Source organism: Taudactylus pleione, unplaced genomic scaffold (genome assembly GCF_031769625.1).
Source record: "Taudactylus pleione unplaced genomic scaffold, aTauple2 ptg000062l, whole genome shotgun sequence".
Lineage (NCBI taxonomy): Eukaryota > Metazoa > Chordata > Amphibia > Anura > Myobatrachidae > Taudactylus > Taudactylus pleione.
Window position 1 is genome coordinate 6988299 of NW_028284464.1, and position 27745 is coordinate 7016043.

Consider the following 27745-nt stretch of genomic DNA (forward strand, 5'->3'; position numbering starts at 1 on the left):
TCCTAATAGCTAAACTGTGGCAGTGCATCTGGGATGTGTAGTTCCACTGCAGCTGGAGGCCCGCATGTTTGAAAATCCTGATCTACAACAATGACAACAATATTTCACACCAGCATAAAGTTTTCAGTAAAATTACTTTACTAGCAGGTGTATTGAGGTGTTTTTTTATAGTTAGTGCCTACTATGGCCCTCATTCAGAGCCGTACGCTCTGAGCAGAGCGCACGCTCTGAATGAGGGCTGCCCTCCATGAAAATGGAGCATCCTCCTGGACGCTTGTATAGCTGTGGGTCACCACCCACAGCCTATACGAGCGTGCATTGTGATGGCCGCGATGGTCGTGACCATCGCGACCATCGAAACTGCGAGCCGGAGCCTGCGGTTGAGGTTTTCAACCGCAAGCTCCGGAGTGATTTTGGCTCTATCAGAGCCAAAATCACTCCCACTGACATCACTAGTGATGTCAGTGGGCCGGCTTCTGACGGGAGGCGTTCCCGTGGGAACGCCCCCGTCAGGGAGGCACACCCCGGCACGCCCACCAAAGGGGGCGTGCTGTCAATCAACATCGACAGCACGCCCCCTTTGATCAGACACAACGAGCGAAGGACTTTCCTTTGCTCGTCGCGTCTGGTGCATGCGCACGACGGAGCTCCCTCCGTCGTGCGCATGCTCAGTGCATAACATCGACCCACTTGCGAGCGGACAGCCGCTCGTGAGTGGGTCTGAATCAGGCCCTATATTTTTAAGTTTTCACCTTAGATCAGGTTACTGCCCTCTTTCTTTTTCTCCTCTATCTTTTTTCTTTGCTCTCTCTTGCCTCTCCCTTGTTTTCTTCGGGGCCGTGTTATGGTTGTTTGTTTTGATTATTGACTTACTTATTGCTCTTCTTTTCATTTGCTTGGAATAATGTTAGGTCTGTTTGGGTGCAAGGGGACACTTGTTTATTGGGCACATAGTTTCCCTCTGGCCTCTGACGCTGTTCATTTTCCTATAACTGCTTAGATCCCTCGTTAAGTTATGGTCTTTGTTGGGATTCATTTAAGGGAATATTGCTTAGGTAGTTGAGAAATTTGGGAGTCCCTTGTCATTTTACTTGGGGAGGAGGACTTCTTCGCCTTAATAGGTGCCAAAATCCATGACTTGCGTTGATTGTTGGGTGTGTTGACCTGGATATAAATTGTTCCTGATTAAACACTGATGAAGGGACAGGTTTGAGTGTCTGTGTTAAAAAATCCCCCATAGCTATGTTTTTTTCCTGGCCTGTTTGGTCAACCATTCAGTGAGCTGTGTTGGAGGTAGAATTTATATTAAGGTGGTCTGTGATGATTCAAGTCTCTTTGTTTTCTTACTAGCCTCCTTCCCTTCCTGATTTTCTATCTTTTTTTTGCAGTTGTGGTGGAGTGGGTCTGGCAGATAACAAATATGTTGGCATAGCAGCTACACTCTTTTCCACAATTGTATTTTGTATGATACAGATGTGTCCTCATAGACTGTGATTGTAGACATGCCAAATAGCCTCTCTCAGTGCAACAGGGTCCTTGTGACTCATCCATTTTTCAGAAGCTGCATCTCATGCGCACCACTAAAAGCTGCAAGAAGTGACATACTGTAACTACATTACTAATGTACACTGACAATTGGGGCTTATGGTACATGTACAACTGTGTGTGATTAAGTTGCAAATCTGTGTAAAAAGGGGCAATGGCTATTACTCACATCACCATCCTTTATGCTGAATCTGTAACTTTTCTGCCGTTATGTACCTTGATGCAGATGCAGTTCAACTCAGATGCATGCACAGATGGCTGATAATCACTCAACAACGTGAACATCGGAATAGTGTACAGCTCTGAATCAGGTCCTTAGACACAGTATTTCATAAAATAATCACTACGTTACCTGGTGTCTTTTGCAGTATGGCATTAATATGCTTGGTATATGAGAACATACCTGGCCTCTATTCCGGAGGCCGGTGACTCCATATTTCTAGATGGGTTTGCCTTCAGAAGATGTGGTTATAGAAAAGGGGTGGGCTTTTCTGAGCTAGTAACTCATGGGACAGTCCACTGACCCCTTTTTGACACCAATTATGCCGCAGTGTGATAGGACATTAATGGTGTATGATAATTAAATTGCTATCAATAAATTAAGACCAAATTGTAAACACCATATTGTTGCCTGTGTCATTATTTTTTTAGTATTAAGTTATGTTTATATGTATATTAGTTTTTATATATGGGTACAGGTTGGCGTGTGCTGTAAGTAGTTTATGCTTTTGGTCAAGTATTAGTATGTGCTTCTACATCTGATGATTGTCCACCATTCAGGCAATATTTTTTTTCCTTTTCATCAGCATGCAGGGTGAATAGAACACTGAATAAAGATCAGTACTTACAGCACAATTATAGAAGTGAAAGGTAACTGTCAACAGAAGGATCTGGGTGACAAAGGCAGCATTTTGCTTTTCTGTAAATGATGTTCAGCTTGTCATTTCCACAAAATGTGTTTCTCAGAGATTATATTTTTAAGGCATTTGTGGGCAAGCTTTAAAAATAGAATATTTTATGGCAGAGGAATTATGAGATGATAATATAATATTTCAAAAGATGCAATACAATATCTACTGTAGTCTACAGAATATTCATGAAATATATTCGAAAGATATAATTATATTATAAAAAAGAGATCTTTCTGCAATAGTTACAAATATTGTAGAGCACCTTAAGCCATAAGGTATATGTTTTGAGTTAACTGTCTTGGATATTCAAGACTCATCTTCACCAAAAGCCCCTGTTCATATTTGGAACGTGATCTATTATTAGTGCCATGGTACTGCACCAGACAACAACAGACAGTATAAGCAAATGCCAAACTAAAGTAAGGATACAAAAAATAAATAAATAATAAAATTACATGACGTAATCCACCTGTGATTAGCAAACAGGTAAGATGAAAAGTAGAATGCAATATAACCAACTGCACCTGAGCAAAAGTTCAAATGAGGGCAGCTCAGTAGCAATGGACTTTAAAATACATAAACACAATGGTCCTTATTCAAAGGCAGTCTTTTTTTTCTCAAATTGTGATTTTTTTTTTTGCACTGTCCAAGTGTCACTTTTTGGAATTTTACGTCTTTTTGTGTCTCAATTCTGATTTAAGATGGTAATGATTTTCAAACTGCTAGTAATGAGTGTGTCCGATTGGTCACAACTATGAAAAACACAATTATTTATTCAACTTTAGTAACCCAGCAGGAGTAGTGTTTAAAAAGGAACACTCATTTTTCAGAAAAAAAAGTCTGAACTTGCACTATTCTAAAAAAAGAAAATATTCCTAAGTGCTTTCCAATAGGACAGTCTATAGAGATAGTAAATAGGAGCAAACTGGACAAAAAAACACACCAAACAATTCCAAGACTTTCTGCAGCAGATCAGAAAAAAACCTCTGTGGGGGTTTTTGGGAATGGGAAACTAAAAAACGTAATAGATCTGCGCTGAGAGTCTTGTAAATGAAGAATAATTGTATCCAGGACTCAATAGTCATAAAACCTAAATACAAAATATATATAATATAAATTTATTGCAGATAAACATATAAAAAAAATTAAATAAAAAAGAAAAATAATAGATTACCAATATAACAGAAGAAATTATATACAAAAATAAGAATACAGTAAAAAGATTATGTGGCCACAAATGTGATATAGGTACTTTAAAATAAATACTAATTGGCATATAGTTACAATCCTAAATAAAAAAAACAATTGTGCAGATGTTGTTAGTATTATAAAATTATTAAACCAACTTTGAGTGAAAGTAACTTTCCACATATAATCAATACTCTATTGCAGTTCAATCGACACAATGTATTGGGATCAATCAAAAGAAAAAACTGTATCCACTAAAAAGCTTGTGTTGTATCCACAATAAAAAGTCTATATGTGTGGAGCTTATTTAGGGGATTGCTGACAGGATGGTAAAGTCACACACACTTGATGCAAAAATGACACCCCCCCAATGCCCCTCCTTAACCCCTCCTCCAAACACACATGCTGAATTGCTGAATCCACACACAGAAACACGCACACACAATTATTATATATAGAGAAATGCACACACATATATATATAAATATATATATATATATATATATATATATATACACACACACACACACACATACATCCCCACCCAACCTTGCTGCTTACCTTCAGGATTCTGGAAGTTGGGATGCCGGATCTAGGATTCTGACAAGTGTTGGCATTATACCAGAATCCCTGTGGTCGGTATATTGATGTACGGTGTATGGTATGCAGTCGGGAAGCCGGCGGAAGTAATCCCGAAGGCCAGCTTCCCGACTGCTTTATCCCAGCGAGGGTTAAATGACAGGTGTCTAAATCTAGACACCTGTCATTTTTCCGACGCTGGGAGACCAGCGCCTGGCATCCCGATCGAAGTGATGCTGGGTGCCGAGTGCGGACAGCCGCGGGGGGGATGGATAGGTTTAGGGCTACCGGGGGGGACATAGGGTTTGGCACTTAGGACTTAGGTTTAGGTGGGGTTATGTTTAGGCATTTAGAGGGGGGATTAGGGTTAGGCACTAGGGGGAAGGTTAGGGTTAGGCACCCCTAAGGAGGGTTAGGGTTAGGGAGGAGGTTAGGTTACTAAATACTTACCTGGGTACAATCGGGATTTTCACCCATGTCGGGCAGCTGCTGTCGGGATTTGAACTGCCGGACTTGCATCTGGCGGTAATTCATACTGATTCCATATGTATAGATACATACATATATGGGAGGAAAGGGTGTCAGTGTGTGGGGCTTTGGCTGGACGGCTGTGGTAACAGGGAAACAAAATTCCTGTCTACAGCACCACAGCAGTTTAAAAAGTTTTAATAGGTACTGCTGCTCCATTTTTCTGTCCCTGACCTTAGGGGCCCAGAACAGTTGTACCCTTTGTTCCCCCTATCACCTGGCCTGACTGCATGTGGTGTATGGCATGTTGGAAATTTTACATTTTCCCGCAGTAACTGTACCCTTCATAGTTAGAGGTGATGTTATATTTAAGATTGCAAAATACTTTTTAGATTTGATGTGCCCTTTCTTGCACCTTCTTTCCCCTTGATCTCCTTTAAAGGTAGATGTCGAAGAAATATGACTGCCAGCACTAGTATTTGGTTGCTTTTCTACTACAGTATATACTATATCTACAATGGTTTTATTTTTACACTAGGACAGGAGTAAAGCTAGCTACTGTAGCTATACATAACTGACACCACAACAAGTGAACATACAATGAGATAGGAAAATTAGAGAACGTTACCTTTACCATGCAGTTTTATTAAGAGACACCAGAAAAATAATAATTTCCACTAAATTATTTTGTTGTGCAGGTAACAGGGATATGACAACACCCAGTCAGTACAATAATATATTCTGCCTTTAAAAGACACACACTCATGAAATTTGATTTAAACTGAATTTTAAAATACTGCATTTTTACAAAAAAAGGATTTTTTCTATGTTAATTACTTTGAGATTTAGGTAATAGGGATATGACAGCACCTAGTAAGTACATTAATATACACTCAGATATAGCACAGTATTTATTGGAAAAATTATCTTAAAGTCACACTGTCTCTGCCCTCATATACAAATGACAATAAATATACTGCAGTGTAGATTAGATAACCTTGAAAAAAAAAACAAGTAAAGTTAATTTAACAAACATACACAATAGCCTGTTTTGAACACTGGATTACATGACAAACAAACACACATACAAAGTGACAAAGATGCTATAACTCTCTCTAAACTAATGGCACCCTAATGGTGTCCTAATGGCGTCTTTTGAAGAGCAACTACAGCCCACACCCACTCTTTATACTTTCCTGTGTAAAATGATACCTGATCAAGAGGGATTTAATCATACTCAGCAGGAGGATATTAGGGTGACCATGCATACTTATGACAAGCCAAGGAGGAAGCAGCTCTAACACATTTACTTGCTCCACCCACTGCAGCCCTAATATCTCTGGAGGTGACAAATGCTTCTCCAGTGCTGCAAAGTGCTGCATCACCCATTACTACACAGTGAGGTACTGGTGCACTCCCCTGCTTTTATGGGATCGACACTCATCAGTGCAGCGCAATAGTATTCATTGCTTTAATGGGTGATTCGTGCTGGTTTGATGCACATTCACATTTTTTATTTGAAATCTCCAACCAGTTGCAGGAGGAGAGCTTCCATTGGTTTTGGTGACAGTCCTACTGGGTCATCCTCCTCACCACCATCTATCACCTCTAACCCAATGTCAGCAGTGAAGGCTTTGGTTGTGTTGGTTGGTGCTTTGGCCCCTTTGTTTGTGCATCAAGTCCCTGTTTCCCTTGGGAATCTGATGGGTGTTCATCCTTCTGTTGATCCGCAGAGGTCTGCAACATAGAAATTTCCCAAGATGTTGCTTTAACTGTTGCAATTATTGTAGGGTGTTAGCTTGCAGGTGTATTATGTGGTTCCTGTGGCCATAGGTTACCAATTGACACAGTCTATTGGTGTGGTCCCTCAAGCCCCCATTCCTTCTTTTGAATTTAGGCAAGACACATCCTTGCCCTCTTAGTCTACTGCAGTAGCTGTGACTGTGGCTTGTGCGGAGGCTAGTACTAACAAGTCGGGAAAGTCATTGTCTATTCTGGACTAGTATTCTGAAACTGCAACTTCTGTTTCTTAACTGTCCAGCACTTACTCCTATTTTTCCAGTGGTTGTGCTCCTAATCATTCATGTTGCAGAAGGTGTAAGACAGTCATGCAAGTTTCAGTCCTCTCTTTCCAATACTTCTGACTCTTCTTCTGTATGCATGATTGAATTAAGAAGGGTAAATTCATTTATGCTCTTACATCTAAGTCTAAAGCAGTTATACAGGCTTCCGAGCAAAAAGGTGGCATCTGTAAGGAAATTTACAGGTCATAACATAACTGACTCGCTGAGATAAATGTTCCCCAAGCAATATTTAGAATAACAGCCATCGAAAAAACATCCCAATTAGCTAATGGGAAACATGATATGTTTCACTCTATATGGCACTACTATGATGAGAAATTCTGGCGGAAGAAGTCTGGTATAGCTGTTATTGATTTTAGTTGCAAAGATGTGGAAGTTTGGTTGGAGATGAATCAATTTTCTTCAGCTGCAAGCCAGGCTGTGTTATCTCAGAAGTCTCCTGTATACAGGCATAAACTTTCCAAGTATGTTATTAAGGGGCAATGTTTTGCTTTCAGTGGAGATATCTGTCAGTTGGGGTCATGTTGTCGATTTTACAGCTCTACTGTATTTACGATGCGGGGGTATGTACCCTGTGATATACTTTCCTATATCAGTTGAGGCCCACAATACAATCTTCCAACCAGGGGAGGTGGTGCTATTCATCACTGCCTTTTAGTTATATGGCTCAGCTTGTACCCAGGCAAGGCCCCAGCCCAATTTCCTGTAAAGGGATTTCTGCAAAATTTTCAGCTTCTTGTATGAGTTTTTGTCCCTGCAGGTAGTCCCCATAATGTGATATCCTCATGATATGCTGGAGGTGGTCCTCGGAAAAAACTGAGGAAGGTGGTGAATTTGGGATGTATTGCCGGTTACCCTTCATTAGGGGATTTGGTGCTTTCTCCAAAAATGCACCTTATAAACAAAGGTTGATTCAACATCTTTCTCATCCTCCTGGGTCTTCTGTCAATTATGTGATTCCTACTGCGGAATAAAGTGTTGTACAGTATATCAGACCTTTGACAGCAATTTGGTGCTAGTTCAATCTTTTGGTACAGCTATGTTTTTGGCCAAGATAGATGTTGAATCAGCTTTCTGTTCACTTCCATAGCACCCTGACTCTTTCTGTTATACAGGGTTTTGCTTGTGTGATGAATATTTCATAGACAAATATTTGCCTATGGAATATTCAGTGTCATTCACTTTTTTTGAGAGTTTCACAATAATTATGCATTGGACATGTCAGCTGGTACAGGGGATTTTGTGGCAGTGCAGTACCTCGTTGATTTCCTCTATATTTGTCCTGTGGATTTTCCCAGATTTGCCGATCTCCTTTTATCTATTAAAGCACTTTTCTCAGAACTAGGGAGTATATTTACTAAAGTGCAGGTTTTTAGAAGTGGAGATGTTGCCCATAGCAACCAATCAGAGTCTAGCTATAATCTTCTAGAAGGTGCTCGATAAATGTTAAGTAGAATTGAATTGGTTGTTATGGGCAATATCTCCACTGTGTTCTGATTGCACATGAAAATGGAAGGGCTTCCTGCTGCTCTCTCTTTCCTCATTATTGCAATTGATACTGTTGAAGGTTGTTGTATGCTCAACCTTCACAAGTATCAATTTCAATAATGAAGAAAGAGAGAGCAGTTGGAGGCCCTTCCATTTTCATGCGCAATCAGAACACCTAAGTGAAGTGACAGTTAACAGCTTAGACAAGCCCCAAATTGTCTCACCAAAAATTATCATAGAATTATATAACTTTTCATCCCAAAGCTCCAGGCCTACCACAATTGGGATGAGTTCAAGCAGGAGCAATTACCGCACCCAATCCACCATCCAAGGTGCAGAGCATCACAAAACTTCAAGTTACGCACCAAAACTGATAGATCCACATCATCTGTAAAAAGCTGAATTTTAGCATTCATACAGAGCAGGCCAAAAAGGGACCAAATACAGAGGTCCCTCTTAATTTCTGTTGATAGGCAAAAAAATGGTGAGGATGCAATAGCCAACAGGCAAAGAAAATTGGAAGGACACCATAGTCCTCTTCAATTTCCTGCAAAAAAGTTAAAGATCCATAATATAGGCAGAGCTAAACTTGTGCAGGTAGAATCTAGCTTATTGTTTTTTCACTCCAAGAGCTTTTTTTTGGCTCCAATTAACTTGCGTTGGTTGTGAATGAGCTAATGGAGCATCATTTACTTTTGCAAAATCATACTTTTGCATTTGTTGGCTGTGAGGCCATTCCTTTCTTGTTTATTGTTCTGTTTTTTGTCTCTGCACCTATCAACGGCAGTTGAGGGTGTGTTTGTTTGTCTTTCATGCAAGCTGTCTTTGTCATTTTTGTGGCACTTGTCTATTTGCATTTATCTGCTCTCTTTAGAAAACTAACCAGAGGAGTAGCTACTTGCCGTTTTGCAGAGGTCTGTGAGGGATTTAGTTTTTCTCCTGATGAATAGCATTAATTAGTTTATTTTTCATATATATTCTAGTGCCTCATAGGGTTTTTGTTTTTACCACTGGTATGGTTACCATTCAACTTTGTTACTAACCAATTTGTTTATGCTCTTCTGTGTGTTTGGCTTTCAAAGTGTCTCTTTTTTCGTCATGGACAAACACATTTTACTTGCTGCTGACTTTTGTGGACAATTTCAATCTTATTCTGTTATACTAGACATTTGATATGTATTGTTAGTCTTATTGGTGTTATTTTAAATGCACGGCGGAGGTGCGTTAGTGGTCTGGAGTTGTAAGGATGGGATTGTGTCAGTCTTACAGTGATATGAGTTATCATTATGCCTCGGCAGAGGAGAATATTTGCTATATTATGCTTCAGTGGAGATTCATTTTTGTTGTGATAAAGATGGACTGGTGGAGAGTCTGCCATTCTACAGCTGTGGGTTTGGGTCCATCTTACAGCACTTGAGATTATGTATTTGTTAGGCTTTCCAGTTTTTTGTTGGGTTATTGTTGGTGCAGTTTAGTTTCAAATTGGTTTAATATATATGGTGACAGTGTTGCGGTACATTTCCTTGCATTGGCACAAAGAATGTAAGCTTATATGGTATTTTATATTAGTTGGGTGCACTCTCCCAACACAAAAGATGATGTGCTAGGCCATTATTGTCCCAACTGGGAATTGTACTCCTCCCATCTGGATGTGATTTGCGATTTGGGATAGAGTTGACCACCAATGATTGATTTGCTATATGCAAGTTATTGTCTTGTGTTCCATTTCTTTCGTCCATCAAACAACTAAATAATGTTTATGAAAAAAAAATTCTCATATACATATAATTCAATCCACGCTGTGAATATAAAATAGTTAAGTGACTCGGCAGTAGGTAGAGATAAAGGCACAACATTAAGTGTATATATAACTGTTTAATATTCAAAAATAGGATTGAAACAAAGCATATTTATGTTAAAAAATATATAAACATTGGCAACAAATGGTATCTATTATTACTTAGGCGTATATTTACTAAAGGTAATTTTAATCAATTTTGATTGTTTTAAAATCAATAAAAATGGTCCAGAATTGATCGACATATGGTGTTCTGGGGCTAAATCACACATTTGCTAACAGACAAATTATTATTTGTTTTTTTAAGTAATAATAAATGTGTGATTTAGCCCCAGAAACACAGCATCATTGTTGATCGATTTTCATCAAATTTAAATTGATCAAAATCAATTAAAATTTACCTTTAGTAATTACACCCCTTAGTGTCCAGTTCTAGGAGTGGAAGCACTGTTTCACTTCATAGTTCATAAACAACCTTAGTCCATATACTGTATATGATAAAATACACAATAAAGTGTTTATGGGAACTGGAATACATTCGAGGGGAATATACACTATGTTGACAAAAGTGATTGAACACCCCCACTCAAGCAAAATGCATACCATGCATACCATTGCACATGAGTTCCAAATTGCCACTAATGTGGTGGTTTCGACAAGAACACTTCGTAGGGAGGCCCTTGCACTTGCAGTTCTATGGAAACAATAAATGTTTTTATGAGGATGACCAATGGAACCAGTCATGGTTCCTGGTCGACGCTGGACTGGTATACAGAAAATTCAGTAATCCAGATGGACTGGCCAGCTCAGAGTCCAGATCTTAAATTCATTGATAATCTCTGGCATTATTTGGAGGGATGGTTGCATTCTTGGCCGACTCGACCTTCTTCAATGTCACAGTTGGTTACTGTACTTAAGACGGAATGGCAAAATATACTGCCTGCTGTTGTCATGGACAGTTTGCCAAGAAGGGTGTATGTAGTAATCACTGCAGGTGGTAGACCAACAAAGTACTGACATCAATAAAATATTTTTGATCTATTTGCTGTTAGTGTCTAATCACTTTTGTCTACTTAGTGTTATAACCTGTATTGATGGTTAATCCAACTGAAGAGAGAGCTGCACACCATCAGCACAGTGAGATCCTCCTCTGGGTATGTACACAGTTAAGGTGTGTGAAATAAGGAACACTGTGTGTCTCCCTCATGCAGCAATTTTTCTCTGATACCATACTAACAATTTTAATTCTATAAAATATGAAAAATAAATGTGATACAATTGTTAACGCCAACTCCAATTATCTTGTGTTGATATTTATTTAGTCAAAGTTTTTTAATTGTTAAATTGTTATTAAAGAAGGGAGCCAAATGTCAGTCATAAACCCTTTAAGTTTAATTCTCTAGACATCTGTTCACAGTTAACAAAATAAGTATTACAATTTTGGAGATTTTGAAGATCACACATTTATTACTCAAATTATAGTATATTTCTCAGAATATCTAGTGCTCTCTCCTTCAACACATGAATTTCTTATCTACTTGTCATTATAATGCCCTTTTCTGCAACCCTGTCAACACTTATTTTTTTTCCCAATGTTCTGTGGCATAGTAACACTTTTTATGAATATTAAACATGCTGATGCTACAGCACTTTATTAAGGTGAGAGGAAAGGTGGGAAAAGATTCAGTCCTGTTACATGTAGACAATCTCAATTGCCTCTCGTCAGCTGACACACTCTTCAGAAAGCAGTTACATACTCAAAGCATTTGTTCAGTTTTAACATGCAAAGGACTGCTGTGCATTATAAAAAGCAATGGAATGGAAAATGAGGTATAATTTAGCCTGCTGCTGAAAGGTTAATTCCATGTACTACAATTGCAAACTCTACACTGAAAACATAGGTCACTCTAAAAATATGGCTACAATCTATTTTTAACGCTTAATGAGATTCTCATTTACAGTTTGCAATAATATTTGACTTTCTATCAGATCATCTTTCCACAACTGAGTGAATTGTGAATATGAGTCTACTTTAATTCATTCAGCATGAACAATGAGTTACTGGTTTCCTATTTTAACTCTTTGTTTGTATATAATTATATTACTCGATAAGTAACCCAAGGTTATAATGAATGGTGTGGAGCTTCATACAAGATTAAACAATGTAGGTTTTTGTAGAAGATGCCATAAAAGTTGATTATGAGCACAAATCCATACCATGTACAAGCATACAAACTCAAATACCACTTAATTTAACAAATGGTACTGTGGACTAAGGTAAGAAATGTAATTTCTGTAAGAATGTATTTGCTGTAACAGAGTTAATATCTGATATGTTTAACAAGTAACAATACAATTTTTATAAATTATTTTATGTGGTATTTTTTGTTTATCTACTAAGGATCATCACAATATTCTGTTTATTTAAAAATAAATAGCATGTTCTTAGAACTATAGTATTACAACAGTGGAGTAAATGTTCTGTAATGTAATCACAGTGGTACACATTTTATTGCAATATTGTATTTACTAAAATAAAGCATTCTTTTAATTTGAAGTATGAAAAAATAGTTTACAGAGGAAAAAAAATACAGAACCAAAAGCTATATACTGTGAATTATGAGAATACATATACATTATGTTTGATAATTTATTATCTATAGAAAGAATTTAGGCACATGCGTGACCATATGGTCACCAGTTACTGACTTTGCTTTACTTTGCACCTGTACTGATGGTGAAAAACATGGACAGATGTGAACACATCAGAAAGCTCAACTGGTAATGCAAATGTAAGTATAACAAAAGTATGACATTACTTGAATGCGGTACTTACCTCTAAAACTCACCCATTGCCAAGTAAATACTTGTATGGACATGTCTTTCAAGTTGGCCCTCTGTGCCGCTGATATTTTATTACTGGTCATCTAGGGTCATGAAGTTAATGGTCTGCCCAGTATTCAAAATAAATATCTTCATGAGGACTTATCTTCGTGAAAAGCCACAGATCTACAACATCCAAAGGACTCAGAACAACTGCAAAGCAGAGGAATGAAGTGGTGAAGTTGTAAAATTACTACAAATGGACAGATACTATGGTTTAAACTTTAAAACAGAAGGTAGCCATTGAAGAAGGAAAAATTTTACTTCTCCACTTTTAAAACATCTCCCCCTGTATGGGAGATCTCTTCCCATAAATGCATCATTTGCTGTAGTCTAGGACATGATTTAGTAAGAAAAAAAAACAATGAAGTTGCTCATTCAGCAAGATAATCTTTTTCCCAGGCAAGGATTGTTGGAGACTGATGGGTTTAAATAAACAGGCAATAATGGTACACTGTGCAGATAAGGAACAATCAGATTCCACAAAGGACTCAAAGCAATTGTACTGGAGAAAACTGATAATCCAGTGGTTGACCTGTAAGGTCACTGCCTACAAATTGAAAAATAGGATTACAATCCCAAATAAATAAAAAAATTGTGGGCAAAAAGCATGTTCCTAAAATAATACAAGGGGACTGGTGCATGAACGACCTATCAGTAATGCAATGTTAGTGGTGGCAATGCACCACTGATGGGACATGACAGTCACTAGAAATGTGAGAAGATAGAAGACTAACTGGCATGGTCACCTCATCATGAGTGGTTCTTTTTACCTACTAGCACAGTGTATTGGTGTAGGGCACAGGTTCTCAAACTCGGTCCTCAGGACCCCAAACAGTGCATGTTTTGCAGGTCTCCTGAAAGAATCACAATTGAAATAATTAGATTCACCTGTTTATCTTTTAAAATGTGTCAGTGAGTAATGAGTACACCTGTGCAGCTGCTGGTTGACCTGCAAAACATGAACTGTGTGGGGTCCTGAGGACCGAGTTTGAGAACCACTGGTTTAGGGGATGTGGTAATAATCCCAGCAAGAGGGATTCCGGTGCTTAGAATGCCAGTGCCAGAATCCCGACACCTATCAGAATCCCTGTGCCGGCATCACGACCGTCGACACCCTGAAGGTAAGTAGTGGGTTAGGAAAAGGGTTATGGTAAGAAGTTAGGGTTAGCCACTTGGGGGAGGGTTAGGGTTAGGCACTAGGGGGAGAGGGTTAGGTTTATAGTGTGGGGAGGGGAGGTTAGGTTTCGGCAACAACAGCACCCATATTTAATAAATAGGCCCAGCTAACTGCAACCAACACAGACATAAACTTAATTATGTTCACATTTAATATGTAACCATACACACTCCCCAAATAGCCCAACATTAAATAATTAATATTCACATTTTAATCAATAGTCTTCCTTCTCCACAAACTCAGCCCCACATTCAATTAATAGGACTCAAACTGCTCTAGCATTAAATAAATTGTTCCAACGTCTTACATTAAATTAATGTGCATTTTTATTACCCTCATATTAAAATGAATAATCCACACCATCAAATAAACTGTCTCCATTTTCCCATAAATTAGTATCTTGTACTGTTAAATAACTAGGCCCCCTATTGGTCTCCAACACTCAGCATCTAAAATAGAATAAAAGTATTTTCTTCTGAATTAAATGTGTATGTCATATTTCTGTGGTTAAAATTCCACATTAAACACAATTTGTTTTTAAATAGTTTCTTCAATAACTTATGTATGATACTGAGCAAATGTGTTGATCTGAATGATCAATGGTAGTGAAATGGTTAAAAATATATATATCATACGGACTGATGTTTTCCAGCTACTGCTGACTTTGTCAAATAAGCAGTGACAATTGCCACATGGCCCTGTGCTCTCCAGTAGTACAGGTGAAATGACTGCACCTCATTTCTCCAACTAAACTACAAGCAGATGACATAAAAAAGTGCCCTCATGCTACATTCAAAGCAGCTGCCTTTAGTACAGGGGGTGAGTTCAGCCATATTTAATGGGTGCTTAATAATGCTTGTCATTATTTTACACTTCCTCCCTGATTCATACCATTATACCCCTCTCCTTCTTATTGTACATCTTTTTCGCTTCATCAACTTCTGCTGAGTGGAATTACTGTACTTACTTTCCAGCTTCTCTTTTCTCCACTGAAGCTCCTCGTGTAACCTAATGCCATTGTGATGCTGCAGTTGTAAGGGTGCGGAGGAGCAGATTCACAGCCTCGCCCTTGCCTTCCTAGAGTAAAGCTGGGTACACACTGACAGATATATTTGGCTATCAATTGATCGGCTAATGTATCTGCTGACCGTTGGGCAGTGTGAACCCGCGATATGTCGGTGAACGTTGGCGTTCACTGACATATCGCATTGGCTGTACTGCACAGCCGATGGACAGATATGTCTGCAGACATATCTGTCCAGCGGCAGGTGTGTATGAGCGGTCTGCAGACCGCTCGTACACACAGAGCGGCAGCCGCGAGGAGGGGGCAGGACACGCCCCATGGTCGCCGGGGACCTGCGGGCAGGCACAGATGATGGTTGTTCAGTGTGTATGAACAACCATCATCTGCAGATATATCTACAGATCACTCGATCTGCAGATATATCTGTATAGTTTGTACCCAGCTTTACTGGTGTGACCCTTAGGCAGTGGGGCACACTGGAAATTTACCCACCATTTCGGTGGGCGAGTCTGACACTGTATGAGGACATACACACAGGGGCGCTGAGAGGGGGGGAGCAGGTACAGATTACCCGGGCCTGGGCTTCCTGAGGGGCCCGGTAGGGGCCCGGGTCCGGCGCCACTACCCTCCCCCACACAGCAGCCCAGCACACGGCGTGCGCTGAGCTGCAGTTGGAGACTGCTCGTGGCTGCTGAGCAGCAGCCACAGCAGTCCCCTATGCCTGTGCGGCGGAGCGATCACACTCTCCGCACCCCCCCTGGCTTTGCGCCAGGCTGAGGGGGCTCAGAGCGCCCCCTCTCCCCAGCGCGCAGCGCCGCTTCGCATTAGGATGTTGTATTTATTCAACAAGATCAATTCAATATGGTGACAACTTCTACATAAGCAATACAAAACAACAATGTACAATGCAATGTATCTCTTATACTTTAAGACAGAAAACACACCGGTATCCGCAACTTTTTATTATAACTGGAACTCTGGAATCTCGGATCCAAATACTGGAAGGGTTAATCAATAGATATGCAAACAGGTAAATACAGTATCAACATGCAATGTCAATACTAGATAAAATATAACTCATCATTTTATGCACAAACAAAGAAGAGTTTCTCGTCACTGATGCATGCAAGTGAGTGACTATTTGTTGAAATGTTTGCAAACGGAGAATGTTGGTGGATAAATTGAGGCGTACTCTTTTTATGCAATATCCTGCACTGATAACTTTTTATAAAGTGGTAAAGGTTACTTGTCGCAGGTATAAATATTCACAAGTTAATCCTCTCTGCCTTCTCTTGTAGGATAGTATTAGGTAACTTGCATGAATACAATGTGGAAGGTAACAATATCCCTTTAAATGTAGCTATATTATATCTTCTGCAATGTATCTGAGTAGCAGGCTAATGAAATTAACATTGAAGTGACTCCTGAATTTCTTGCTGCAGTATTTACTTTTCCCACTATTTTGCAACTGCTACTGAATGAGAATATGCTTTAATGTGGATGGCAGAGGTAGTTCCTATAATACTTAGTTATCCTGCTCACTTTTTTCTGAGCCTAGGGGGTAAATTTACTAAAGTGAGAGTTTTTAGAAGTGAGTTTAAAAAGTGATGTTGCACATAGCAACCAGTCAGATTTTACTTAACATTTAACTAGCACCTACTGGAAGATAATAGCTAGAATCTGATTGGTTGCTATGGGCAACATCACTTTTTAAACTCACTTTTAAAAACTCTCACTTTAGTAAATTCACCCCCAGCAATTTATTTGGACTGTCACTGCAGTTTAGAACTGTAATGCAGGGCTGTAGTAGTCCATCTATTCCACACCTCACTCCATGGCTTGACCTAGCTATCCTGAAGTAGCTCTCTGAGACTGTGGAAGCTGCTGCTCGTACTCTGCGTTAAGACAGATAAGCCAGCCAGTCTCATGCTGTGCCACCCACTGAGGAGGATCTGCTGCACTATATCTATAAATGCTTCCCCAGCTGCTGTCCCTGCTTGGTCGGGAGCTGACTCTGACAGATGCGTGTGGACTATAGTAACAGGGGCTGGATTTATTACTAACTGCTCCGATTTGTGTAGCCACAGCTCAGCCCTCGGCACTCCCCGGCTCTCAGTCTCTTTGAAGGAGGCAAACCAGGGCAGCTCCCCACTGACTTTGCTTCCTCCTGACAGTGTTCTGACAACTTCCCAGCTGTCTGAAGTCCTGGAACACACCTTCCAGCTGGCTGCGGCTCCGCACAGCACTCTCCTCCTTCCCGCTCATTGCACACGCCGCTCTGCCTCTGTGATCTGTAGGTCACCATGGGGACAGTTCCCCCTATGCTATGGTGGCAGTGGCGTGTCTCTGGCCATGAGCCCACAAGTCCCCATAGCTCAAAAAGAGCAGCCAAGTCCAATTTCCCCTCAGTGAGGGGGGGGCTCATAAATTACTGGCCAGTTCTCTCAGTCCAGATGGGTCTATGGTGCATATATAAGCCAGCATCCTGTTTACTCATTACCATAAAACAGAGTAAAATGTGCAGTGTAAATATATGAACTAAAATTTTTTAACTATTCATACTTGAGAAATGAACTGTATATGGTGTACATATTTTAATGGGTGAATTAGACAGTTTACACTTTAGGGGTATCACATACTTGATGGGTTGAAAGGTCCTTTTTTAAGCCATAAATTTCTTTCACTACTGCAGGATTCATTTTTTGTATCGTAATATATAGTGGATTAAGGGCCTGATTCAGAGCCGGACGCTCTGACCATACCGCTTGCTCTGAATCAGGGCCCTCCTACTTAAAAATGGAGCAGCCTCTTGGACGCTCACATAGCTGTGGGTGACCACCCACAGCTTATGCGAGCGTCCGTGATGATGGTCGCGATAGTCTAGACCATCGCGACCATCGGGCATGTGACGAGACCCTGCGGTAGGGTCTCGGTGACCGCAAGCCCTGGAGTGATTTTGGCTCTATCAGAGCCAAAATCACTCCCACTGACATTGCTAGTGATGTCAGTGGGGCTGGACCCAGACGGTAGGTGTTCCCATGGGAATGCCTCCGTCTGGAAGCCACGCCCCAGGCATGCCCACCAAAGGGGGCGTACTGTCACTCTCCATCGACAGCACACCCCCTTTGGTGCGAGACCCGGAGCGACAGCTTGGCTGTCGCTATCCTGGTCTCGCGCATGCGCACAACGGAGCTCCCTCCATCGAACGCAAGCGCATTTGGGTACCATCGACACATTTGCGAGCGTCCTGTGTAGTTTGGCTGGGGAAGCCTTGGCTGGGTGCAGCTTTTTTCTAAGTGCAGTGTTTTTAAGTGCATAACTGGCGTTATTAGTTAATTCTTCTGCTGATCTTGAATGAATTGACAACGCCTCTCTCCCTATCTACAGGTAACTGAAGTTGACTGTGACTGCAAAGTATTTCACTTCCTGTGCCTCCTTTATTAATTATAATCATAGGTAACTGAAGTTGACTGTGACTGCAAAGTATTTCACTTCCTGTGCCTCCTTTATTAATTATAATCATAGGTAACTGAAGTTGACTGTGACTGCAAAGTATTTCACTTCCTGTGCCTCCTTTATTAATTATAATCATAGGTAACTGAAGTTGACTGTGACTGCAAAGTATTTCACTTCCTGTGCCTCCTTTATTAATTATAATCATAGGTAACTAGCTTATTCTTTACTGAATCCTTATGCTATAGTTTCTAATGCCTTATGATTTGAAATAGTTAAATTGTTTTAAGGATTCTCTCAGTCTATTGACTAAAGTGAATGCTTGATTTATTTGTAGCCTTAGATGTATGGTATGTGGTTATTGTTGACTTAAGCCATTTTTATTGCTAGCTTTCTATGGCTGGCCAATTGGAGGTTTTCATTAATTAGTGTCCACACTTGCTTGCATCCCTGTATAAGTGTCAGTAGTTTGGCTGGGGAAGCCTTGGCTGGGTGCAGCTTTTTTCTAAGTGCAGTGTTTTTAAGTGCATAACTAGCGTTAGACCTGCGCTAAACTGAGGAAAAACAGAAGGAGAAAAAGGTCCATCAAGCAACAAACCTCAACAATCTAAAGACTCAGACTACAACTGGACTCCCTGTACAATCACGGCAAGAACACGTCTATTGCTATTAATAATGCTGGCCTTCTGATTCTCGCATACAATTCAATGCTTACCGTACTTTTTCCCATGTCAGTTTACATCTATCTACTTTGAAACACTGTCTTTTATCTCAGCTCTCTTGCCTAGCCTCACATCCTCTATCTGCTTACAATCTGCATTATTTTTCATATTCTGCACACATTAGAACCCCACTTTTAATCCTCTCTATAACAATCTTGTTAATCGGCATACATATTGATACACTGTTTTTTGATACATCACTGTTGTTTTTTTGTTTTTTTTTCACTTGCATTCCTACAAATTTCATTCCTCTTGTTTACTTATAAACACCATGACAAGGTTTTAGTCAACTCCCTCCTTCACTCAGTCTCTATCTAATCCTCTATTCTGCCCCCTGCTTCCACCTTTATCCTTTCCCCCTTATCTCTTCCACCTCCACCTCCCCTTCTCCCCCCCTCCTCTGTCTGCCTACTCTTCACTCCTCACCCATTACTCCACTTTCTTCCTGTTCTACCCCCCTCTGTCCTAGTACACCACCACCAAACCCTCCTCCTACACTCCTCTCCCTGTCACATCACCCCACTGCCATCCACATCTCCCTCCCTGCCCACCTCCTATAGGTTCCCTTTCTAGCTCAGGTGCCTGCACCATCACTAAACTCGCTTCATATCGGTCCCCCAAATTAAGCTTACCTCCACGTTACAGCAACCAGGAAAATCTTATTCACATCTCCCCCACAAATGCTATCTCTCTATCCTGTGCCCTCTGGAATGCCAGGTAAGTCTGTAATAAACTGGTCCCCACCCATGACCTTTTTATCTCCAACTCTCTGAATCTCCTAGCCATCACTGAAACTTGGATCTCACCCTCTGACACCACTTCTCCTGCTGCTCTATCCTCTGGGGGCTTTGCCTTCTCCCACACCCCCCGGCCTGGGGGTCACCATAGTGGTGATGTTGGGGACCTTCTATCCACCAGTTACTCCTACCTGCTAATATCCTCTGAACCTTCCCTTACATTCCCCACATTTGAGGTTCATGCTATACGCCTCTTCCAACCAGTAAACCTCAGAGTAGCTGTCATTTACCGTCCCCCTGGCTCTCCCTCCAAATTCCTTGACAACTTCGCTTCTTGGCTCCCTCACTTTCTCTCCTCAGATCTTCCGTCCATTATCCTAGGTGATTTTAATATTCCTATTGACATTCCCACAGAATCCTCTGCAGCTTACCCTCACCTCTTCATTTGGTCTCACCCAATGGACCTCCTCACCCTCCCAAGTGAGTGGGCACTCACTTGACCTGGTCTTTACGCACCATTGTGGTATTTCTGATTACTCCAATTGCCCATTCCCCCTCTCTGACCATCACCTTCTCTCTTTTAAACTTTCCCTCTCTCCTTCCCCTCCTCTAACTCCTAAGGCTACCATTACTAAGCGTAATATTGAGGCTATTGACACTGTTGCTTTTTCCTCCCTGCTGGACTCTCTTCTCTCCCCTATCATTTCGCTCTCCTGTCCTGAACAAGCTACTTCCCTGTACAATTCCTCCCTTACTTCTGCTCTTGATTCTGTTGCTCCAGCAATAACCACTCACCCTCGCAGATCCACCCCACAACCCTGGCATTCCAAATGCACCAGATACCTACAAAAGTGTTCAAGAATTGCAGAGCATCAGTGGAGAAAGTCACGCTCTAAGGCTGACTTCCTCCATTTCAAATTTATTCTCTCTTCCTACAGTGCTGCCTTGTCTTTCTCCAAACAAACATATTTCAAGAACCTCATCTCCTCCCAGTTCTCAAACCCCCGGTGTCTCTTTGCCACTTTCAACTCCCTACTCTGCCCTTCCCCTCCTTGCCTTCCCTCCTCGCTCTCTGCCCTCGACTTTGCCACCTACTTTACATCTAAAATTGACTCCATACATGAGGACATCAGATCCCATCAGACCCTCAGCACTCCTCCCCCTCCTTGCCCTTTCCACCCCTCCCCTTCTGTCTCACCAACTCTGACATCCTTCTCCTCTGCTTCTGGAGAGGAAGTCATGGCCCTCATCCGGTCCTCCCCTCCTTCCACCTCCCCTCTTGACCCTATCCCTTCCCGTCTCCTCTCCCACCTGTCTCCTGCCTGTTCCCGTCTGGCTCACCTCCTTAATCTCTCCCTATCATCTGGCATTGTCCCTTCTGCATTCAAACATGCTCTTGTCTCCCCCATTCTTAAAAAACCTACCCTTGATCCTAACATGCTTTCCAACTATCGACCCATCTCTCTTCTCCCTTTTGCTTCCAAACTCCTTGAGCGTATTGTCTACAACCGCCTTACCACCTTTCTTTCCTCCCACTCCCTCCTTGACTCATTTCAATCTGGCTTCCGATCTCTCCACTCCACTGAAACTGCCCTCACGAAAGTCAGCAATGACCTCCTTGCTGCCAAATCCAAGGGCCACTACTCTCTGCTCATTCTCCTTGACCTCTCTGCTGCATTTGACACTGCATACCACCCTCTCCTCCTGCAAATCCTTTACTCTCTTGGTCTACATGACACTGCCCTCTCCTGGCTTTCCTCCTACCTCTCCGATCGTTCCTTCACTGTGTCCTCTCATGACTCCTCTTCCCCCCACTTCCACTAACAGTAGGAGTTCCCCAAGGTTCTGTTCTTGGACCTCTCCTTTTCTCCCTATATACATCCTCTTTAGGTGAACTCATTTACTCCTTTGACCTCCAATATCATCTCTATGCAGATGATACTCAAATTTACCTTTCCACCCCTGAGCTCACCCCTGAGCTCCTTATCCGTATCTCCAACTGTCTCTCTGCTGTCTCTTCGTGGATGTCCCAGCGCTTTCTTAAACTTAACACGTCTAAGACTGAGCTGATCATCTTCCCACCCTCTTCCACTTCATCACTTTCCACAATTTCATTATCTATTGATGGCACAGCTATCTCCTCTAGCCCCAAAGTGCGCTGTCTTGGAGTTATCCTAGACTCCTCCCTCTCCTTTAAACCGCACAATCAGTACCTCTCGCAGTCCTGCCGTTTTCACCTAAAAAATATCTCCAGGATTAGATCCTTCCTCACCCAGGATGCCACTAAAACCCTCATCCACTCACTAGTCATATCCAGATTGGACTACTGTAACCTTCTCCTAGCTGGCCTCCCAGTTCTCACCTCTCTCCACTACAATCTGTTCTTAATGCTGCTGCTCAGCTCATCTTCCTCTCCAGACATTCTACATCTGCTTCCTCTCTCCTTCAAGCCCTACACTGGCTCCCCTTCCCCTTCAGATGCCAATTCAAGGTTCTTACATTCGCCTACAAAGCCATCACCAAATCCTCTCCCGCATACATTTCTGACCTTCTCTCCCTTCACACTCCCACCCGCCCACTTCGCTCATCTCTTGCCAACTGATTACTTCCTCCCACTCCCGCATCCGAGATTTTGCCCGTGCTGCTCCCTACCTTTGGAACGCTCTCCCTCTCCCCATCAGACTCTCCACCTCTCTACAAATCTTCAAACGGGCTCTCAAGACCCACTACTTCATCAAGGCCTTCCAGCACTCATCCTAACCCACCTCATGCTCTTTCCTTCCTATCTTCCCTTCTGTGTCATGCCTGTCTGTCTGCCCCTCCCCTTAGAATGTAAGCTCTCACGAGCAGGGACCTCTTCCCTCATGTGCTTCTCTTTACATTTTCTTCTACTTTCTACTCCCCATTAGGGCACCTAACACGGGACCGCCAACTCCCGGCAGCTTATTGTGAGTGCTTTAATCACTATTTCAGCTATGTATATAAGTCGTGTCCTTGTCCTGCACTGTAATGTACTGTAAGTTACTTGTTTCTTGTTCACCTATTAGTTCTATGTACTATGTAAGGCGCTGCGGAACACTTGTGGCACCATATAAATAAAGGATAATAATAATAATAATAAATGAGACCCTAAGACCCTATACAATCTTTTGAAGGCCCAATTGTTTGAGACCCACAATTTTCATTGACATTGGAAACACGGAATTAAGACACTGCAGACAAGGAATTATTTTATGAAGTAAGCTTTTAATGATAGAAGCAAATCATTGAATAATGTTTTTTTGGCTTCAAACTATTTTTAACGTTAATTTCAAACTTTAGTCAGATTGTCCTGCAATTGATTGTTAGGTAGGCTGTTATTACTGAAACCCATAACAACAAGTTTGCCAGGAATACAGAAAACTAGAAAACTCCTGAATATATCTGTATGATGGCCATCCCTTGGAAGAGGTGTCAAAACTGTTATTGAATATTTTACAACCTTTGCTGGGGAACTTTTTTCATTAATTAATCCCTCAGATCACTGAAATAATGTATTTATCTCTTCAGAACCATGGACCCATCTTTCAATGGATTATTGTTCACAGGGCATGATTCAGCAGAGGACGAAATTGCAAATCCGAAATTGGCTTTAGCAATTCCACCCTGCAAATATGCAAATGCAGCAGGTGTCTGACACCAACATGCTGCATCTGCATTCCCAGTGCTGCAACCAAGGTTTCAGCCTGGGATCAATACCGTAACTAGGGATGTGCAGGCTCGGAGAGGTTCGAGTTTGCACGCCGAGTTTGGATTTTTCCCTCCTAAAAACAGGACTCAGAAAGAGGCAAAATGTCATCTTGCATGGACAAACATCATCATTCCTGGACAAAAGTCCAGAAATTATGATGTTTGTCCATGCAAGATGACGTTTTGCCTCTTTCTGAGTCCCGTTTTTTGGAGGGAAAAATCCGAACTCGGCGTGCAAACTCGAACCTATTCGAGCCTGCACATCCCTAATCGTAACCATCAGTCGTGATGGTTGCCTCTTTGGTCAGGCTGCGGTAGAAAATGCTTATTGTAGCCTGGCAAGGTCCTGTCAGTCAACAAGGCCTGGCAGTCGGCATCCATGGATGCAGATCCTGGCCTTGCCACTCAAAATAGGGATGTCACGGCTCCATTTCCAGGAATGCAGGCCAACCCCGCCCCTCATCGCCCCACAAACGCCTCTTCCTATCAAGCCGGCAGAGGCATACGGGACCCTGCATGCGATTTTGCAAAAGCAGCCAGTATTTACCCTGTATGCAAAAAATAATAAATGTATGTTCACCCATTGCATTCAATCAATCCCCTTAAGGGTATATTTACTAAGTGTTGGTTTTGGGTGATTTACATTGGTTATGCAAACCAATCATTTACTAAAGGCAAAACTGATAGAAAACTGACAAAATGCTTGACTTTAGAACACTTTAAAACATTGGACCAACAATCAATTGGTTCCACTGAACCAGTATGGGGGATAATCCCATAGCAGGGCGATAATCCCATAGCAGGGGGACACAGTGCTGTCCCTCCCCGCAGTGTCATCTGGTGCAGGGAGGGATGCTGTGCACTCGGCTGAGCCGCACGCCAACAAAAAGGGTGTGTGGCCTCATGTGCAGGTGGCATGGTTAAATAGGCGGGGCCTTGCTACCAACTGTATAATTAAGTGCAGACAGTGGGGAAGGGCGGTGCCAGAGGTGTGGAGTGACTGCCCTGTTTGCATTGCCGGCTCCCTCACAGTGTCAGGAGCCGAGTGCTGCACATAATTATACAGTGCAGCACCTGGCTCCTGTCACTGAGGGGGAGTCTGCACCTTGGTGTCACCCCTCGGTGGGTGACACCCGGGTGTGGCCCGCACCCCCGCACCCCCCTTGTGACATCACTGGGGGGACACACAGCGTGGGTTTCCTCTGTCATAACTTTAACCAGTCCCAAACTGGTCAATCCAGGGCTGGACTTACTCAGAATACGAGACCCATATTAAATCAGGGGTCAAGAATGTGCCTGTGTACCATCAATTGCCTAACCTAAAGATTATACTCTAGAACTGGTTACTTCCTGCCTGTACATTTGACCCTGTTTGTTATATATATTCTCTCCCCCTCTGTGATCAATTATCGAATTCTGCTATTATTTCAATGCCATTTTATCATAATCTATTCTGTAATATACTGAATATGACATGAAATCAACATTATTATTTATGTTTTTATTTTATATTTATTGCTAATTTAACAATGATCATATGCATATTGTTTTGCCATTTTTGGGTTAACTGAAATCAATGGTCTGAAATGTACATTTATATGTAATTGTAAAGAATGTTGATACATAAGCATGAATTCTTAAGACTAAATAAGGTTCGATCTTTGTATCCAAGCATATAAACAATATTCTAGAATCATTTTACAGTGTTTTCTAGCACCCTGAATGCTGACTTTGCCTCTTTTAATATATTCATGAAGCCATTTACATTCGAATACAATTATAAATTACTGGGAAACTCCTTCCCTTCTCTACCAGGGAACGATTTCAACTTAAATTATACAGTTTATTTTGCAGGCTCTAATTAAAAAGGCTTCTTGACAGACATCAAATTCCTATAATCACAAAGACTTTCTGTCATCAGGCTGCATATAGATGATTGCATTGACTTCATTGGTTTATTATATTTTTAGAAAATCCAGTCTAAAATTATGTCTTTTGGAGACAAGTATTCTTTAATCTTTTTTATTGGTTATTGTGATTAATAAAGTAATGAGTAGTATTAGATTTGTCAGTGAATTGGGAATTTCAGCAATGCCGTTTTTAAATAACAACTAGCACAACATACTGTTCACATGTACATAAAATAAATGCACAAATTAATTAGTATAGAATTTGTAGGAAAATATCAGGATTTTGACTGTCAGGCATATGTACCTGGAATTATATATTCTACTGGATATTCATCCGAACATTCATTAGCACCAGTTGTTCCAGTGTCTGATTTGGTATAAAATTAAATGGGAAATACTGTACATGCTTTCAATCAGCTTCATAAAAACACATGCAGTTTATTAGAATAAAATTAAAAATACAATGTTCCTGCACAAACCTGTGATCCTTGTTTAGATTTTCTATTTAGAAACAGATAAAATTGACCAAGCTAGTGACCATAAAATCACATATTAAGGTCAAACATACTTTAACCTTATGTCTCCCAAACGTTAAGGATTTAGGGATTTAGCCAAATGGAAAATCATGTGACAAATGGCATGAGTACTAATGTCATGATTCACATAGAGCACTTAAAACCTTTATTACTGACATTGGCAGCGTTTCTGGCTGTGAAAAACTAGAAGCAAACAAAGAGGACCATTTTGACTCCTCCTTCCCCGACATAAGGCCTAATTCTGATTTGAATGCAAAGTGGCTATAATCAGGTGAAGCCAGATTTACTACATTATACTAATGCCAGAAACCCTATGACTTCAAGTTGGAAGCTGCATTGCTAACTGTTTTTTCCATCCACAGTTGCAACCTACATCATCAGTATTTGCACTTGCATCTACCCCATGCTGGGTGCAAATGATCTGTCAGAAACAGGCTTCCCTTTACTGTACACTTGCCTCAGAATAGCATGCAATTCTGGATACACAACCATGACACTCCCATGAGATGGATCTCTTGTGTGCCACCAAAAATATATTCATCTTCTGCAAGGATGGATCCAACACACTATGGACCTCATTCAGAGCCGCTCGCAAAATGCGAGCACCCGCTCTGAATGAGGGCGGCCGCTTCTTCTTTAAAAGCCGGCCTCCTGGCTGCTCGCTAAGCTTTAGCAAGTGACCATCATGACCATTGGGGCTTGCGACGAGACCCTTGGGGTCAGGTCTCATCTCCCGCAAGCCCCAGGTAGCTTCCTGCTCTAACAGAACAGGAAGCTACCTACTGACATCACTGCTGATGTCAGTAGCAGCCTACAAATGGCAGGCATTCCTTCAGGAACACCTCCATTTGTCCGGCCACCCCCCCTCCCCGCCTACAAAATGGGGCGAGCTGTCGATCAACATCGACAGCCGCCCCTTTTGTAGTGAACCCCCTAGTCAGTGAATTTGTCACACGCTCTGGGGCTTGCGCATGCGCACTGCGGCCGCTGCACTGTGCAGGGCCTCACCATCGACCCTCTTGTGAGTGGGTCTGAATGAGGTCCAATGTCTTACTCAAACTTCATTGTATTCATTCCTATTAGAGATGTGCGCTGACCCCTGTGTTTTGGTTTTGGAACTGGATTCATCTTCATGTTTTGGTTTTGGTTTTGCAAAACCACCCACAAGTGTTTTGGTTTTGGATCTGGAGTTTGAAAAAAAAAAAAAAAAAAGTTTTTAAAAACAGCTAAATAAGGTAATTTTTGCAATGCAAAATACAAAATTTGGATTTAAAACCCAAAATCCGAACCGCTGGAAGATCAGAACCATGACTTGGATTTATCCAGCTCTCCTCATGATATTAAAACTGCAACTCGGATCTGTCCGGATTCACAAAATTTTGAGGAATTTGGATTTCTGAAGAACTGAACCGCATATCTTTAATTCTTTTTAACTTATCATACTGTACATGTGATATCATTATATAAGCTCAATGTTTTATTGATGTTTTTTTACTGTTGTTGTTAAGAA